The following is a 19,962-nucleotide window of genomic DNA, read 5'->3' on the forward strand; positions in this document are numbered from 1 at the left end:
GACACTGGTCAACTTGACAAAGGTTAAAAGTCGTGCATGCGTGGCAGAAACAGTCACGCGCGACAAGAAAAAAAATATGAAAAGGACATGTCATGTAGAATAAACGTGCGTGAAAAACGAGAACTATCGGACAAATCTTACGAAAAAGCGAAAGATTTGTCCGATAAGTGATACTACCCAACGAGAAATACTCTTTTGAGAACTGCAACTTTTCCCCACTAAGGACAACAGATAACTTGGTTATGCATTTGTTTCGTTTGTGATCAATAAATATTGCTTCTGGAACTCCTCTGGTGTTGCGGTATAGAGCTGAAAGAACGATTGTTTCATCACAAAGACCAGAACACAAGAGGACTTATGCAAGCATTATTGATTGATCAACAAGAAAAATACATAAGCAAGATTTCTGTGGCCGTTAGTGGGAAAGAGTTGCTGCAGTACTTCTCGTTAATATCACTTACAGGACAAACCTTTCAGTTGTCATGTTTTTGTTAGTTTTTGACGCACATGTTTATTCTAGAGGACGTCTTTCGGTCCTTTTTGTTGTGCCGGGCTGTTTCTGCTGCACATCCATGGCTTTTTCTTTGTGAAGTTGACCAGTGTGTTTAAAATCTTTATCTTCACGAATAAACTTCTGGTTGAGTCAGCGATCATGCGTGTTCCTACCTTAATTTATCCGTCCCGTCTCGGTTTGAGTGGTTGTCAGATATAGATGTACACCGAATTGGCGAAGTGCCCATAGAACTGACACATGAAGTTATTTACGCTGCTTATTTCAGGAAGAACGCTATAGGGTATTATCTTCTTTGTTTTTAACACTGATGTACATTTTTCTAGTTCAGCTTCAAGGAGTCCCCTGAGGAAGCCAATAAGAGTGATGGTAACTTCCTTTGTGTGTAAGATTTATGAATTTCATCCATTCAAGGCATGACATGTCACATACCTCTTTGTAGGTATACAAGCATTCGTAGTTTTTAAACATACTAAGCTCTACTTTTCGGTTCTCATGACGCTGCTTTGTACTGTGCTGCATGCTCCAGGCGCATGCGCCTTTTTTATGCTGTAAGTGCATGTGTTCTTTTTGTATATATTGAAGAAAAAATTGCCGTCAGCTTAAATATGCATGTATATCACTTGTAATTTTTTTTCAACACGGGTGCTGTATCTCCCTCCGTCTTTGTTACTGCTTGTCCCAATTTTTATGCAACTTTTATCTATGCTATGCAATAAAATTCTGGTAGCACTTTAATACCATTTTACCTGCGCAATTGAGGTCAATGGTGTTTCGTATACGCATTTATTAGCGTTTTTCACTGTCCCAGCAATCTGGCTGTCCAGTCATTGGAACCTTTTCTCATCCTTTTGTTATCCTTTTCTCTCTCATCCGTACTATTTCTGGGGTACTTGATACTGCAAGTGCAGGTGATTATTTATTTGGCTGTTTGGAATTGTGTTATATGTGTGTTACTACCAATTTTCGGTGCTAATTAATTATTTGTTCTCTTATCGTTCAAGGTATTAGCCTTGCCTTATCTCTTTATTGACTGAGATACCACTTAGTTGCTAGGTATAGGGAAAAAGGCCTCAGAAAGTGCTCTAATTAGCTTTGTGCAAGTCCAGAAATATTACCTGGAAATGAGCTCACTAAATTGAGGAAATGCCACCAACAAACTCTTCTGTAACCCAAATTAACATAATCAAATGGTGTACTGTTTGTTCTTAACTTGTGCCAGGGGTTAAGCCGCATTCATTACACAAAAGTTTTACAAGTTCATTTCCGAAGAAAGCAAACCTGGCTCGTCAGAAACAGGATTCAGGTGTTCACCATGCCCAACAACTTCCTAAATGATGTCTCGTCAATTAATAGCTAAGTTGAGTTATGTTATTTTATAAAATAATTGGGCAACATGAAAATACATATATCTCGAAGACAAAAAGCTCAGGCAAGTCTACTTTGGTAGTTCAGTAAATTTTAATCGCTGTGAAAGACGTGTTTAAGCTTGTATATATTTACGTGAAGTCATTTGTTTCAAGTCTTATTTTGCCTTTTCACAGTCAGCCGTAGCTCTTCCTGTGATGTGTTAGTGTGCGAAACATTTTAATGTAACATATTCAGATGTCTTCTGTGTATTCACATGCCAGCAGCTTCAAGTGTCCATGTGTTCAAAGTTAGTTGTTACAAGGGTATGCTTAAGCCCTGCCTTTTGAGTCGCTTTGCCTTCTAGTCATAAACATAATTCGAATGTGAAGACCACAATGATCGTTTTGATTGAATTCCTATGTATAGGTTTTTACAGATGTATTTACAAATACAAATACCTTTATTTCAACATCAGGGATGTTAGGGGTGCACCCAAAAAGCCTATGACTGGCTTGACGGAGGGGCGCACCCCCGTACATAAAAACCGGTGCGAGTGCTGTAGGTACTAGCCTATGTCTCCAGGTTCAATACAGTGGTGCCTTATGTACTGTAATATTGTTTCATGTGCACGCGTCTTTAGTGTAAATAAAGGTACTTCAAATTGATCAGTATCTCCTTTGCTTTTGTTTGTGTTTGGGAAAGTTATGAGCAGGCACCGGGGCATGCAAGTGCGAACAGCAAAGCAATTTCAATATATGAATAAAAATCCACTAGCCCAACGAAACGTCAATCATATTTCAATGGCGACTTCTGAAATCTCAATGCCATCGTAACTGGGCCACAACGTACTTTTCAGTGCTGCGGCAATAATAACTCAACCAAAGGTCAACAGAACTACCACAACGTCAGTTCAACGCAGAATCAATGGTAACTCAACAACCATTCAAAAAAACGAACACAACGAGCCGTCTAAGCACAATGTACTTTCAATGGTAACTTAACAATTATTCAACATTGAGATACCCAACAGTGTTTCAATTAAGTTTCAGTGGCCAATATTCAAGAGCCCTCAACACAACCCAACAATTCTCCAACAAACTTTCAATAATTCCTCTATAAAAAACTCAACATTGACCAACGATATTTCAATGCTTTCTCAATTATTTTTTTTTTGCACGGGAAAAGACAGCGTCATTGAGATTTTTCCCTAGTTGTTGCTTATGTACAAAAATGTAAATAAGGTTCTTGAATGATAGAGAGAGAGATGCAAATGAGAGAAAGGCTGGGAGCTTAACAAAGTTTCAATAAATTATTTGTCCTCAACTTGTTCAGTTCATGACCTTTTCATTTTTCATATGAGCGGCATGTACTGCTTTTCTCGTTTCAAACTGATATAGTTGTAAAGTTCGTGTGATACTTTCTGTACTTGTTAAATATACAGAAAACGTGGAAGCATTGTGTCACTTATTTCGAGCACAATTTTTGAGACATACTAGTATATCATTTTATTAAAAATACATATTTTACTTGTTTGACAGTGCGTAGCGTTCAAGAATTCGTTTGCAGCATCTTTGGCAACGGTAATGCAGTTATTATTAATTTATTTGAACCTTTAAATTCTGCAAGGAGGAGGCAGGCTGTAACGTGAGCCCCCCCCCCCCCCCCCCTCCCCTGCCACGTATAGCGAAATCAACGTTAAGAATGCTCCAACTGCGAGACGGATGCAGAATTATTATTTCTGTTCGCTGTTCAACAGGCATGCCGAAAGTAGCGCGAAAATTAAATTCGAAAGAAAGACAGGCAGAGTGCTACATTTTTGCAACTAACATGGGCAAGAGCGGTAGTAGATGCGCGTAAATGATAGAGCGTTGTCTACGTGCAGAGTGGAATTATAGATCCCATTGAGCGTATCACTGCAAGGGATGCTGTTTGTGTGTAAGCCTCTTCTAAAAGAAGCCACGTCTTGAAAGGAGCCCAAGCATGATTGCACGAGAATTGGCGGGGATTATTTTTACGAAAAAGGTACGATCTCTATACCTCCACGAAAATGTGAATTTCTAGGCTGTCATCTCTAAATCTGCCTCGTTCACACTATTCGCAGGGATGTGCGCATGTGCCATATATATATGCATATGCCGTCGAAATAAATGCGCGCGCTTTCTTTCCGCGCAGTGCTTACTCGATCACGTGACCTCGAACATCCAGCCACTGTCCTTCGCGGCTCGCCCTCGCCTTCTTTTTCTCGCACAGAGCGCTCTCCCCGCACTTGCCCTTTATCCCTCTATTGCATGGCGTCCCATATTTGGCACATACCGGTTACCATTTTTTTTTGCGTGTGTGAGATGCACGGTCGAGAATGTGATACCCTCAGAGCAATTCTCATAGTTATGCTCACTTACTATGGGCAAGTGCTGCGATCTCTTGAGCAATACGCAAAACAGAGGTGAAGTGGATTTTGGGAAGCAACGTGAAACTCGGAGGGGGAAAACACGAGCAATTGGTTTTTTTTCTCTGAACATTTTCACCGCAGAAACATAGAAAAATTATTTTTTCATATTTCATGGTCTCATCAATTCAAACCCGTTATTAGTTTTCTCAATTTCGTCCGCAACTACAGCAGAGAACCCCAAATCGATGTGTGCCATATTTGGCACAGTATGAACTTGAAAGACAATAAATGGTAACGAGCTGCCATTTGTTCAGTGGCACAAAAGCATTCGAACACAGAGAGCGAAGATTGCGATTCCGACTCAGATATGGCCCCTAAAGTGGCGACTAAGAGAAATGAAAGGAAAGCTTGTAGATCAATTTGGAAGCAGAGGCACATGACCTTGAACGATGGGTAATAGCTGTTCCGTCTAAATTCCAATGCTACATGTAGCATTGGAATTTAGAGGGAACAGCTATGACCCTACTTCAGTACTGGCGCTGGAAACACCCTATGACTTTTTCCGGCATATATTGACACCAGACTTGATTTACACCATGACGGAACAGACACGTCTGTATTCCACGCAGTCACGGCCTTAAAAGCCCCGTTCACTTACGGAAAGAAAATAGAGATGTTCCTGAGATCGCTACTCTGGATGTCCCTGATTCATCTGCCGAGTTCCCGGATGTACTGGAACCCGAAATATTACGCGCCTCAAGTTGCAAGCCTGATGCTAGTGAATAAATGGGAAGAGCTCAAGCCATTTCTTCACTTTTCTGACAGTACCACTGCGGTTCTGAAAGGACAGGACGGTTACGACAGACAGCACAAGATCCAGCCCTTGTTTACTACTATTAGAGAGTGCCGTCTCTCAGTTCCATTTGAGGAAAATCTCTCCGTGGACGAACAAATTTGTGCTCTTAAAGGCTGAATTAGCATGTAGCGGTATAGCCCAAAGAAACCACATCGCTTGGGCTACAAAATTTTTGTGCCACCATGGGGCAGCGGCAATTCCCTCCCCCTCCCGCGCGCTCTATACACGGCTATCCAGCAGATGGCGCACGAGCTCATGCAAGCTTCGTTCCTCATTTCTGTCTTCAGCGTCCAGCGTGCTGCAGTCAGTTCTCCAATGGATAATGTATACGTGCTGGCCCATATAGCTGTACCCCCAACACAGTTTCTCACTATAACACCTAGAGGGAAATCTGGCGCCACCGTCTATGGGAGTTTCCTAAGGAGTGGGGTGCCATCATGGGAATGACGGTATATGTGTCTGCGAGGCTTGTGTTGGCTGGTGTTGTAAGATTCTTCGTCTAAAACGTGGATATGGCTACACAAATAACGCGTTGTTAAAGTAAAATCTTCATAAAATGTTTCCATTGACGCATACACCTTCCAATGAGGTTTACTCACCTACAATGCATAACCAAGCGAAGAAAACCAAGAACAGATGACAAATTGTTCCAGAGCGAGCAGGAATCTTGCCGTTTGTCCACCAACTTTAGCGGCCCGCGGATACATTTTACGTTTCATATAATTGTACATGCCACAACAAGTTCTCAAAGTTAAACAAAACATGTTTTTGTGTAATCATAAAGATAAAACAGCATTTTACTTGCTGTTTCAGTAGGAAATGAATCATTGTGACACATGGAACGGTGCTTGACTGGCTCTCCGAGAATGATGCCAATCCGAAGTCACAATATAGCGGCATTCCCATGCATGCCACAGCGCAGCAGCGCCAGATTTCCCTCTAGGTAATGCAGTGAGAAACTCTATGATACCATCGCCTCGGCATCCAGGGAGACCGCGGAAGGCAGGTGCGGAGAAAGCGCAAACCAATGCTCAGCGCGCAGAACACCAACGTTGTAGGCGATGCGCGGGAAGCTGCGGCGACAGGCCAGAAGCGAAGCCTCGCATTGCATAGCACGGATTTGGATGGCGACTGGCACGCACTCAATAGCGAACGCCCGGCGCGCCTGGCGCTACAAGTGGAGGAAGCCACTGTGGCGTCAAGAGGACCCTGCGTTGCAAGAACAACAAGCGGAGGCCAAGCGGCTGAAGCTGAACAACGAGCTGGGAACAGGGCCACTGTAATGGAGCAGCATACAAGGCGGTGTGCGGCCGCAAACTACATGTTTGAGATACGCTTCGTCAAGAAACCACTGAAGGGAACAATTAAGCTACCGCGTCATACCCTTAAAGGCGCAGCTTAAGTGTCCACCTACCTTTTTTCCGGTGTTTCGGCTGCGATCCGGCTGTCGTCCCTGACATCTCTCCTTATATATATATATATATATATATATATATATATATATATATATGTATAAATATTGTTGCGTGAGGAAAGACACAGACAGAAGAGGCTATATACAGGCTATATACTCTGGAGCCAGGTTCGGTTTGGTTTGGTGCCTGTAGTTATAGCACAACCCACTACGGGGGATTGGCCATGAATCGGGCGGCAGTGGGTTGAAAAAAAATAAATACCTAAATAGGATTTTTTTAACTGAAAATGAGATATTAAATGAATTCTAATCGTTAATAATAATTTTTATGCTATAGTTTCTTAAAATTAGAAGTTAATATTTTTGGTTTCTTGTTGTCGACAATAAAACAATAAAATTAGCATGGAAGTCTCCTTGTTTCCATTATAAAATTATATATGGCATCACATACGTTCCTATTAGAGTGTCCTAGTGCCGACCCCCCAGAGACAGAATGATAGGTAGTGTAATGACTAATCCAAGTTGGCGGAAGGGACCTTCTAGAAGTCGTTTTCTATGCACGTTGAACCTACGACACTCTATAAAGAAATGATCCATAGTTTCGGGTTCATTGCAGTAAACACATTTAGGAGAAGGTGCCAAACCAGACCTATGGGAATAGAAATTAAGCCGTGGTATTCGGCAATGCATGCGCGTAAATGAAACTTCAAATTTTCTTGTTGCGCACCATCCGCTGTGCCAAGGAAATCTAAGGTGCTGAAAATCGGCGTTATTTAATACACATAATTTCGTATGTTCTTCTTGAATGGAAAATTTTTTAAATCTTGCAGTAGTGACGTATGCCAAAGGTTTTAGGATCCTCAGTACCGGGTCCTTAAGAGATGCCGCTGCTAGTGCGTCTGCTGACTCATTTAAAGTGAGCCCCACGTGCCCTGGCACCCATACCAGGTGGATGAGGCGTAAATGTTGGGGAATGAATGAATGAAATTCTCGGAGAATGATACTTGAATTGGGCACCGACATCGTCGTTCTCGCGGCGGCTCGTCTCTTGAGCATCGCTCGATGATAGCGTACTAATACTATATATATATATATATATATATATATATATATATATATATACATACATAGAGAGAGAGAGAGAGAGAGAGAGATGGCATGTGCGCCACTGCGCACATGCCAATGCCCGTTGTCGCATTCAAGCGTTGACACACGCGTCTCGTCCGCTGATTCCATGGCACGTGGGACTTAGTGTCACGGACGCTCCAAATAAAGCAGATGCTTGCACGTGAAAGTACCTAATAGTAGAGCTATAAGCCAGACTTGAGCATTGTGCCAGTGTTTAGTTTAAATATTTTGTACTGTAAAAGTGCTTGCTCCTCGTACGACGCTGCTGCAAGAATGCAACGTTCATCACTTCGCTTTTTCCAGGCCGCGTTCCTCTGGGGTTGCGTCACCTGGCTCCCCACTTGGTGGCCTCCCGTTCCCGAGGGTTTGCATCCGAATTCGTCTTCACTGTCTACCGACTGGCCATGTTTGGGGTCAACTGGATTAATCATCTGGCAACCCGGGTAATCGCAGGAAGATACGGCTATCTGCCTCACAAAGCGGCCTATTTAAATTCCCACCAGTGGACTTCGCATTCGGGCACGACGCTGCTGCAAGAATGCAACACTCATCACTTCTCCAGGTTAGTTACCTGAGCCATGCTACCTGCGTGAGGAGCAGTATAACTACTGTTTATTTGCAGTGTCGTGCCCCTTAGAAATTAACGTTAAGGCCTAGCGGTTTTTGTTGCAGTCATCATGTGTGTGTGTTCATTTATTCAGACTGCTGTTGTTACTTTCCGGTGATGCGGAAGAGAATCCGGCCCCGCAGGAGGAAATGATGACTTTACTTCTAGAATCCATGCGTAGACTTGAGGCTGGGCAGGCGACGATGTTGAGTAAATTTAGAGGAGTAAAGAAAAACAGGAAGCAGCTGACCGTGAAACCAAAGAACTAACTACGAGGGTTGTAAAGTTAGAAACAACCATTGCGTCTCTCAGTGACGCCGAACCTGCTGCAACTTCTACTTCAGTGAATGCTGTTTGAGATGTGGCGGGCCAATTGCGGAATATATCGGCCAGATGCGAAGATACAGAAGACAGGCATAGACGGTCAAATCTTTTAATCTTTGGCTTAGTGAGCGATGAAACGGAAGATTGGGCGGCGTCCGAGGAAAAGGTGATTGGTTTCTGCTGTGAGCACCTCGGAGTATCACTTACTAGTGATAAGTTCGTGCCTGTGCATCGTCTCGGTAGGTTCTCGGATAAGAAAACCAGACCGATAATAGCTAAACTGGGTGCATTCAAAGACAAACAGTTAGTTTTGTCCTCTGCAACTAAGCTCGAAGATACGAGATACGCAATCGGGGAAGACTTTTCGCTGCGTACGCGGCAAGCACGGAAGAAGCTGTTAGACTTCGCACGAGCGCTCAAAAAGCCATTCAAACTTTCTGTCGATAAGCTGCACATAGGGAAAACAACCTATATTTATGACCATGTTACAGATTCTGTCGTAGAGTATGAAAGATAGCCACAAAACTATCTGCAAGATCACGCTCAACCCTCCCCCACTGCATCAACTTCACGCCTCTTAATAACGCTATTTAACATCCGCAGTTTGATGTCAAAACGGGAATACTTTTGTTCTTTTCTTGAAAACAATGACTAGGATGTTGTCATTTTGACAGAAACCTGGCCACACCCCGACACGCACGATAGGGAAATTTTTACAGGCTACGACAACTTCAACGTTTATCGTCAAGATCGTGTGGTACGACGGGGAGACGGTGTGCTGATAGTCATTAAGAAATCTCTTACTTCGTTTTCCATCCCTACAAACTCATCTCGTGAGATTGTCTGGGCAGCATGCTTGACCCCAACAAAGAAAATATTGTTTCATGCTATGGACAGCTTCGCTTCAGATCACGCATACCTTCTCGGTGATTTTAACTTTCCGCAAATAGACTGGCTTTCCTTGCCTTCATGATGCCTCCACTCGAGATTTTCTCAACCTTACTTTAGATTTCAATTTGTTTCAGGTTGTAAGCAAGCCCACTCGAGAATCAAATATACTTGATATTGTATTAACCAGAACCCCGAAACCGTAGAAACAATATCTCACCTAGATGGCTTCAGTGATCACAAATTGCTTCAGATAATACTTCACGTCGCACTAGCCCATACAGGATCAATCACCAAAAACATTCGTGACTTCAGCAGGGCTAATTACGTTGATATGAATTCTTATCTGGAACACTTTTTTAATGAGACACTTTTACCTGACTTTACTGATCGCACAACCGAAGAAAACTGGGCACTGTATAGACACCAAATGTCAGCTATGATTGATCTCCACGTTCCATTAAGAACAGCTTACTAACGACAGGAAAAATCCTTGGTTCAATCAATCGCTACGTAGACTACGAGTCACAAAAAAGCGCTTGTACCGCACCACAATACATGGGTGTGATCTTTCGGCGTTCAAACAATATAAAGAATTCCTTAAAACGTATACCAAAGCAATTTGCAATGCTACAAACAAGTGTTACTGCAACGACCTGCCCTCCCTCATTCAAAACAATCCTAAAAAGTTCTGGCGAACTGTGTCCCCTGACAACGACTGGAATCATACTTCATTGCACGATGCTAACAGAGCACCACTGTCGGACAGCGAATGCCCGCTCATATTGAAGTTTTTTTTTCTCTTCAGTGTTTACACGGGATGATCATTCCAACATATCATTTGTACCTGAATATGACTAGTGCTTTATGGAACCCATTGCCATTACTGCTGATGGCATTTCACGTCTCATTGCTAACCTAAAGGTGTCTACATCTTCCGGTATAGATAACATCAATTCTAAAATACTACAAAATACCTCGTCAATTTCTGTTCCGATATTATCCTATTTATTCAACCAATCCTTAGCGTCAGGAAAGATACCAGCTGACTGGCAGGTGTCGAAAATCGTCTCTGTGTTCAAAAGTGGCAACAGCTATTCACCCGGTAATTATCGTCCGATCGCGCTCACGTGGATTTGTTGCAAGCTGCTGGAACATATTATCTCGTCTCATGTTGTCAGTCGCCTAGAATCAAACAACTTTTCTTCTCTAATCAACACACGGATTCAGAAAATATTTTGCTTGCTACATGCAATTATTGGAATTTACCACCGACTTACGCTTTAGCATGGATGCCAATAAGCAAACTGATTGCATGTTCCTTGCTTTTTCAAAAGTCTTTGGTCGCGTAGCTCACAGTCGACTAATATCCAAATTATCAGCCCTTAGACTACACTCACCTACATTAACTTGGATCCGCAATTTCCTTTTTTTTCGTCACTACTTCACAGTGGTTAATAACTTTTCCTCCCCCCGTTGCCATGTATCTTCCGGTGTTCCTCAGGAAAGTGTTCTAGGGCCCCTTTTATTTTTGATCTATATTAATGACCTACCACTTAACTCTCATGCATCCGCTTATTGGCGGATGATTGTATCATATATCGTACAATTACGGATGTCAAAGACCACATCCCTCTGCAAAATGACCTTAACATTATTTCCCATTGGTGCAAAAGCTAGCTTATGTCCCTTAACCTATCCAAATGCAGGCTCATAACCTTCAGTCGCAAACGCAATAATTCTAACTTTACATATGTCTTAGGTACTATACCTGTATCCCATGTTCCATCATATAAGTGCCTGGGTGTGCATCTAACACATGATCTTGCCTGGGCCTTGCACATCACCACCATTTGCGCCAAGCCTTCCAGAACTTACTTACGGCGTAATTTACGAAACTGCCCGACCAATGTCCGTAAACGTGCCTACCTAATACACGACCAGCTCCAGTTTGCGTGATCAATCTGGTCTCCTCATCAAAAATACCTACTTTCAATGATCGAAGCGATACAAAACCGTGCTGCTCATTTCATCTCTCAAAAATACAGCTGTCATCCCAGCATAACTCAAATAAAAACTGATAATACTCTCGAATCCTTATACACCTGTCGTTCAGTCGCTATTGTTTGCTTGCTACACAAGTATATAAATTGCGCTTATCTTTCACCTCTACCACTCAAATCCCCCGTGCGCATGTTCAATCAATTAAACAACCATCGCTCTTTCAAACGCATCTACGGCCACACGCAAGCATTCAACTCATCGACACTGCCCACAGCAATAACCTTATGGAATGAATGAAATGATCTTCCCAACGAAATCGTTTCAGCAACCGATCACGCATCGTTCTGCAACCAAGCGTATAAGCTTTATACGACTTAAATACTGTAACTATGTTTCAATGTGAAAACGTGGGGGTGTATTGTCGCCATTTTGTTCTTTTTCTTACCGTAACAGTTGTTGCCGTGCGCTTATTGCCTGCGCATTGAACATGTTCTCTCCACCCCTTGTCTATTTTACATTCTTGCGTTATCGCTCCTTTGCAAACGATAACCTTTTTGTAACTATAGTGTACTTGTGTCATGTTAACCTTTATTTTATTTGTACTATGTAACCACATTGTATTGAGTGATACTGCGTTGCTTCTGTTAAACTTGAGTTTGATACAATCGTTACTCTTACTCAATGTTCCTGACGGAACCTGTAAGGAAACCTGAATAAATAAATAAATAAATAAATAAACCCACCAGCACCATGAAACAGGCTGGATTGTTTAAACATACTTAGTGCTCCTGCCCAGCTCCTCCTCAAAATGCAACATACGTACCTGATGAGCCGGAGTTAGGGTCATGCACAGTGTTGCCAGCTACTCAGAGTGTACGGCGCGACACCGACGAGTCTCCATTTAGATGCGTCAGCAATCTTTGCGTGCTTTTGCCGCGTTTGGAGACGCACGCGTGAGGCTAGAAGTGAGCGCAGTCACGTGCTTCGGTGAACATGCCCAGCCGAATGGCGCGGGCTTTCGCGGCAGAAGCCACGGGGAAGCGTTCTTCCTTGCGAGGCTTCGGACGCTCATTAAAATCCTCGCAGAAGACGTGGGCGCAGCTCAGCGGGGTATGACGAAGCCTCTGCTGGCCGCGTCGAATCAGCTCGGGTTCTTCATGGGGCGTCCCTTTATGTACCGAGAAGCGTCTTACGCACTGCACACAAGAGGCGTGTGGCAAAGCGATGCCGATCACCGCGTGACATGCGAGATGCGGCCCCCTACGGAAGGAGTGCGCGCGCCGCTCTGCGTCTGTTGTGCACGTCTCCTCGCCAAGCTGCACACGGCTATGCGTAATTCTCTTGCTCGTCACATTATTACTGTACCCTGCATAAATACATGAGAGAAACGAAAAACAAATTACGGCACAGCCCATCTGACGATGTCTTCCACGGTAATGTGATTAGCATCGAAGCAATGCAGTGAGACACGAGTCACATTTATTTATTATCTGTAACACTCATTGTGGGACTTTCTTTCTATTGAAATTATAAACTGGAGAGGTTGGCGCCTTTATGGCGGCACCGGTTGCTCTCGTCACTTAGCAAATGAAGGAAATATGCGCGAAAAGAGCGAATAATGTCACAAATTATGGCTCTCGATTCAACACCAGATGTACAAACACAATACAGTCCAACAGTACACGAATTACAAGGCATTGTGCACGAGTTCAGTATACGTGTGCATCTATAAAGTCAAATATTTTGAATGGCCAATGCACAGAACACAATTACACTTAGCGTAAAAAACACGATCACCACATAAATCATTTTTAACACTCAACTGATTAGGATAGACTGAAATTTAAGACTCCCCCAAAATGTCTTTGTCAAGGGGCCATATAACGTAAAACGATTCCAATGTGTTTTTATTCCAATCTCCTGACGTCAAATTTGCGTAACCGCCGGGGCAAGCATCGGGCGGTCACCCGCAGGCTTGTCTGAACAGACCAATCAAACACTCTGCTTGCTCATAGGAGGCCACTTTTGTTTGCTTGAAAACAAATAACATTGCCTATACTGAGCGACTTGTCTCATCTAATTGGCTCACAAGAGGCGAGGAGCACGCTCAAATGGAAAGGTATTCGATGGGGCCAAGCCACTGCACTGAATATCCATAACCGGATGAAGAGGGTGGTGCTGGCGTCTGCGATTGGTCCAGTTTCGCTTACTTAGCTTGGGGTGGCTGATCAAAAATCGCGGCGGCATGCAACGGAAGCTTAAGAATGACACTAAAACGGATCCTCAGCAAAGAAGAGTTGGCAGAACACGGTCTTAAACGCTCCGAAAGTGCTCGAAAACGTTACACGACTACGCGGAAAGTTTTAGTATGCGCAAATAAACCTATGCTCTCCGGCAGGTGCAAGTAGCCAGTACCTCAGCGATCGGTGGCAACCATTTTTATGCTTTTCGGAACGGGGAAGGCTGCGGCTATTCAGAAGAAAATTGAGTTTTGTTCAGCATTTTAATCACCTTTAATGCGTACACGTCACTTTGACGAGGTGAGTTTTTGCGGATTTGTGACGTCGCGAAGTGGGTGCAGCCCGAAAACTTTTGAACAATAGCCGAGGGCCAATGGCAAAAAGGCGTCGAATCAGAAATAACTATTTTCCATTTGTTCAGTCGAGTCATGCAAAATCATCGTGTATACGTCGTATCAGATGGGAAGCTATCGCGGTTTTCATGACGTCGCATGACAGGCAGGTGAAGTGGCGGTGGGGTAACAAAAGTTTTTACCAATGCGGAGGGCTGATTACAGAATTGCAATAGAAAAGTTTCGAATAGTTTTACGTTACAGCGCCAAAGAAGTGTGTTTTTCTGAAAAACCGCTATTGGCCATGGACCAAGTATCTTTTTTAGAGTGAATAGTGTTCCATCTAAAAGCCACAAATTTGCTTGCAATAAGCTTCGTGGTGAATCATATTTTGTGCACTAGAGGAGGAGTTGATGCACACTTTCGTCTGATAGCCACAAGAGCACTGCGGACTATAGAGCCACGTTTTACCCTGTATATAAAGTGCACAGTATAAATGCACTCTATAAGTGGTACCGGTACGTATAAATTAAGTACCAAGCTAAGGCGGTGCACTAATGTTTCGAATTTTCTGTTTTCTGCCAGATTTGATGGAAGTAATAGGTTTGTACATGGGTCGATAAAGCCTAATTCCGAGTTTTTAGATTGCTGATCAACATAGGAGGTATTGCTGGGATGACAGGATATGTCTCAAGAGCAGACGGATTGCTTTGCGCGAAAGAGGAAGATTAATTGCCTCTGCGTTGTTGTGCGGCCGATTTGTACCCGTGTCCACTGCAGGGTTACCAGGAATATTGCAGCGTCCGGGTATCGACTGAAATGCGATCACGTGGTTAATTACGCTTTCTTTAGTGCGTTCATTGAGCGTCTCATACACTAGTAAAGTGTTGGAATAATTTTTCTTATTCCTTTGTAGTAATGCAAGAGCGGCTTGTGAAGCGCTAAAAATAACCCATTCTCGCGCATTTTTTACTCATTTTATGACGTTCAAAGCACGCCGGATTGCAAACAGTTGTCTATGTTAGGCTGCAAGATGTCTCTCGGGATAATTTAAATGTTTGCTCTAGCGCCAGGTGTGGAATGACGAATGCTGAAGCAGAGAAATTTTTATGACATGAACCGCCTTTATACACGTGGATGTACTGCGGTTATAATTAGCAAATTTGGAATAGTAGCAGTTGCCGTGCTGCTGTCACGCGTCTTTCTTAGACAAATAATCCCCTCGACCGATACTAATATCTTAGGATCCAAGGAGGGTAACTAAAATCCACTTCGCATAATTCAGAGCTTGGTAATACTGATTTATGTTCTTGAACAACATCGCCAATATTGATTTTGCTTCATTCCCCAAGCGCGAGGTTTAATGGATGCTTACCTTGTTGAGTTAAGATGCGATAAACGTGTCGGCACGTTTCAAGCGTTCGCATGGCTGAAAATGACGGGTGACGAGCTTCAGCAATTACTCGAGGTAGCCTGCATGCGAGATCCGAAGACACACTCTCGGGTGCCTTTCCAGTAGGCATTCCTCCTCAGAAACATGCGATAAACCATGTAGAATAGGCACCTAATAAGCAATACTTTGCTTTATGAGTGTGTTATGAAGTTCTAATAATGAGGGGACTGAACTCCCCTCCCCTTCCGTGCTGAGCCAGTGAGTCGGCGAAGTACGTTTATTATAATATTGGCCTGGCTTTTCAATTGCGCGGACTTGTGATGCCCGTGACTTCTGGCGGTCAAGAATAACGTCGAGAAATGCATGCTCTTTCACGAACATCAAAGTTTGCCTTTCAAGCGTATGTATGAAATTATTCAGCTACAGCCTAGTGAAAGGAAGTACGCCTGTCTTTGCGTATGAGAGACTCGTGCATCTTTATTTAAAAAATCGCCGTCCCTTCCAGTCCGTGAAGATGGTCGATCAGCGAAGCTGTGCACGTTACACCGAGTGTTACACCATGAAAGTCAAACTTCGCAAGCAGTCTACATTCTAAATCGTTTGTTTAACCATTCTTTCACATTATTTTCGCCTTTGCGAGCTTCGCGTGGTGAGCATGCTTTAGGAGTGCTTTTTTACGCTTCTCCCAGTAGTATATATTTCTTTTTGTGCGTTAGGTTTCTGTCCGTGTTTTGCCGTGCTTTACTTTCGCGTGCAAGTTGCTTCGCCCTTACAAAAATGACTTTAGACTGTCTGTAGAAAGTCTATAGACTTTTCATAGACGACCTTTCCTTTCTATAGATTTGGACTTTTGTTGATACAAAGTCTATAGACGGTCTATAGACGAAAGTCGATAAAGTTTCTATTTTTTTTGTCTATTCGCAGTCTATAGACGGTCTATAGAAAGAAGTTGATAAGGTGTTTGTTTCCTTTTTGTCTGATTCCCCTCTATGGAATACCTACAGACGAAAGTCGACACAGTCTCTATCTATTTTTTTCGATACTTTGTCTATAGACTTTCTATAGACGAAAGTCGATAGGGTTTCTATTTCGTTTGTCTACTCGCAGTCTATAGATGGTCTATAGAAAAAAGTCGATAAGGTGTTTGTTTCTTTTTTGTCTACTTCCCCTCTATGGACTACCTATGACCAAAGTCGATACTGTTTCTATCCATTTTGTCCATACTTTGTCTATAGACTATCTGTAGACGAAAGTCGATAAGGTTTCTATTTATTTTTGTCTACTCGCAGTCTATAGATGGTCTATAGAAAAAGTCGATAAGGTGTTTGTTTCTTTTTTGCCTACTTCCCCTCTATGGACTACCTATAGACGAAAGTCGATACAGTTTCTATCCATTTTGTCCATACTTTGTCTATAGACTTTCTATAGACGAAAGTTGATAAGGTTTCTATTTCTTTTTGTCTACTCGCAGTCTATAGACGGTCTATAGAAAAAGTCGATAAGGTGTTTGTTTCTTTTTTGCCTACTTCCCCTCTATGGACTACCTATAGACGAAAGTGGATACAGTCTCTATCTATTTTTGTCCATACTTTGTCTATAGACTTTCTATAGACGAAAGTCGATAAGATTTCAATTTCTTTTTGTCTACTCGCAGTCTATAGACGGTCTATAGAAAAAATTCGATGAGGTGTTTGTTTCTTCTTTGTCTATTTCCCCTCTATATGAACTTCCTGTAGACGAAATCCGATACAGTTTCTATTTTTGTCCTTACTTTGTCTATAGACTCTCTATATTATGGACAATAGTCGACAAGGTTTCTATTTCCTTTTCTCTACTCCCGGTGTATTGAATGTCCATAGAAGAAAGTCGATAATATGTAATTCCGAGTTCCCATACCCCCCGCCCTCTGCGAACGCGATATGATATGGCACTGGTTTATGCACGACGGCACCGCAACCCCGGCGCAACGGGCAAACCGTGCACACTGCTAGTCTGCGTACGGTGCAGCTGCACCGAGCGAGGATCGCGGCGGAGCAGGCACCGTCCAAGTCACCAAGGTCTTCGAGGCACCCGAAGGCCCTAAACCTGACTGCTTCCCGGACGTACACTTCGCGAAGACCAGGTGGTGAAGGTCAGATGGTGATGATGTGGCAAAGGTGGTGAATAAGTGGCGAAAGCTGGCAGACCAGGTGGTGAATTCACCACCTGGTCTGCCTCTGAGTTGTAGTCTTGCATGTCTATAGATTAACAATAGACAAACATCGTTAATCTGGGCCCAACCCGTGTGCGCTGTAACCAAGTGCAGGTACCGGTGGATAATACGTAGCTGCGTTTGATATAAGCCACTGAAGTTGTATACTGCTGAGATTGCTGTAGAGCCTATTTGTAGACTTTAGTATACACATAGTGTATACCTCCGCATTTGTTGACCACATGATATGATCTACGTAGTCGCTCTCGGCAATCCCAAGACAGTCTTCACAGTTGTCGCATCACTTTTAGTAGGATAAAGCAGTAGAATAAAGAAAGCAAAACGCCGATCCAATTGTTATAATAGATGTTATGAACGCCAGCTTCAGCTACAAGTGGATTCCAAACAGGCATCAAGCTAACAGCAAAGACACTCGTAATGTTTGTAGCTGACAACGCGGGCTTTGTGAATGTGCGATGAACCGATGTCGCGCATGTGGTGTTCGCGCTGTGTGTCATCCGATTCTCGGATACTTTTCATATTGTCTTCATATCTCGGCTGCGTCCCTAACATCGGGCGGTTTTTTGTTGACTGATATCCTGCACTATAAACCCATCAAAGTTTCTCATTCACTTAAAATAGGTGCGAAATTCTCTGAGCCCACCCAGTATCTCGCCGGCGGTATGCCTGCGCAGCCACGCATATGAGTACCTCAATGCTGTACTGATTGCTTTGACCTCCTATCATCGGAACAGAAAATTAGCACTAACATACGTGCGGGCATCACATTTGGCGGCACGCTGGAAGATATGCTACAAATACGCTGTATTACTCATCGACGCTGGCAATAATGCGTCTTAAACGTCTGAAGGGCCCTGTAACGGCTTTTACAAACAGCGCATTCATGTTAGCGTTCCAGTCTTATACGATAGCCCACAGCGTTTGTCATACAATCTGCCAGCGCATTTCCTTCGTCCATGAAAAAAGATGAATAATGGAAAAGAAAAGCCACCCGTTCCGGCGCGCAGAGAGAGAAAGCGACAAAAAAAATGGAGGAAGAGGCGCTCACACTCCTCCGAGCGCGCACGCCCCCGCGCGCGGAGCTCCTGCGCATGCTCGGAGCTCTGGCGCATGCGCGGCGGTGCGCCGCCTCAACGAGTGCGCCAGGCACGTAAACGGTGGTACCGGTGTGCGGTGTCTGCCTGAAAGTTGGTGTCTGTGCATGCGTGTCTTTTTTGTGGTATCACACGTCAACTACACTGAACGGTAAGCTTTAGCAAAGATGTCTTGCGTCAATAGCTCATGATTATGTGAGCGCATTTCGTAGCCCGAAGCGGCTGCATGTAGCGCAGGCGACTCGGGTATAGTGTCGGTTTGTCGTTGACATGGTTTGATAACGCGCTCTTGTTCTCGCTTCTACTATACGCCTCGTGCACCGCCTACAGAGGCGCCACTGAAAGCCACCTAGCGGACGCTGCCAACAGTACACGCGGGAGCAGTAGCAGACGACAACCCTTTGCAGCAAGGATGGTTGAAGTTCGTGACTGCGATTTCTCCTTTCTTCGGGTGCCAGGCTGCTTCTTCTGCGGTGACAGCTGTAGGGAAGATGCTGACCTCTGTGCGATCGGGTATGATCACGATGTTACCGGTGTTTGGGATAACATGGTCCACATACGTGCAAGGTGTGCCCCGCAGACAAACAAACGCCATGAACCCCATTTACATGACGTGGAGCTCATGTTGACTAGGCGATAAATTTTGTTGAGTGATGCGATCTCTCGATGGTTTTTTTTAATTCTACCCTTGCCGCAATGCTGCTTCTGTACCTGAATAATAAGCACCCGTCGTTAGTGCAGACTTATATCAAACAAATCCGCACGGTGCAATCTCTGCATATGCCGTTGTGATTTTTCTGCCGATGAATACATGTGACATCGCCGAATAACTGCAGTCGAAGTCGCCTCAAGAAGAGTAATTGCCAATTTATTGATGGAAACGCGTACACTAGCCAACGAAGTCACCAAACACACGGGTTAATAAAAGCGCGTGTTAGTGCTGTTCCGCCGATGCATTTCTGCTGCATACGCCGATGAACTACCGTTCCCGCTGCAGTTTGTGCAATTTTAAATTCCCCAAGAGAGCTGCTTGGAAACGTACAAAGCTAAAGACTGACTAACCTTTCAGTATTTTTTTATATTACTAGAGAGAGGTGCCACATGATATATTTAATAGCAGAGCAGCGCCAGTCAAAGTAGATGAGCGCTGGCGGCAAGCCTCGGTTTAGTCGTCTGCAGCGTAAGTATAAGAAAGAAGTCAGTTGAGTACAAAACTCACA

The 19,962-nt window shown here is 43.6% G+C and overlaps 1 long non-coding RNA gene across 2 annotated transcripts in view; it reads left to right on the forward strand.

The window, feature by feature from the left end:
- The window catches only part of LOC140218927 (uncharacterized), a 142,924-nt gene that overhangs the window by 35,389 nt on the left and 87,573 nt on the right, over positions 1-19,962 (forward strand). For both annotated transcript variants that reach the window (XR_011895070.1, XR_011895071.1), the window contains exon 4: positions 7,952-8,210. This is a non-coding gene — a long non-coding RNA (uncharacterized lncRNA). The remainder of the gene's footprint in view (positions 1-7,951; positions 8,211-19,962) is intronic.

The sequence above is a fragment of the Dermacentor andersoni genome, chromosome 6, assembly GCF_023375885.2.
Source record: "Dermacentor andersoni chromosome 6, qqDerAnde1_hic_scaffold, whole genome shotgun sequence".
Classification (NCBI taxonomy): Eukaryota; Metazoa; Arthropoda; class Arachnida; order Ixodida; family Ixodidae; genus Dermacentor; species Dermacentor andersoni.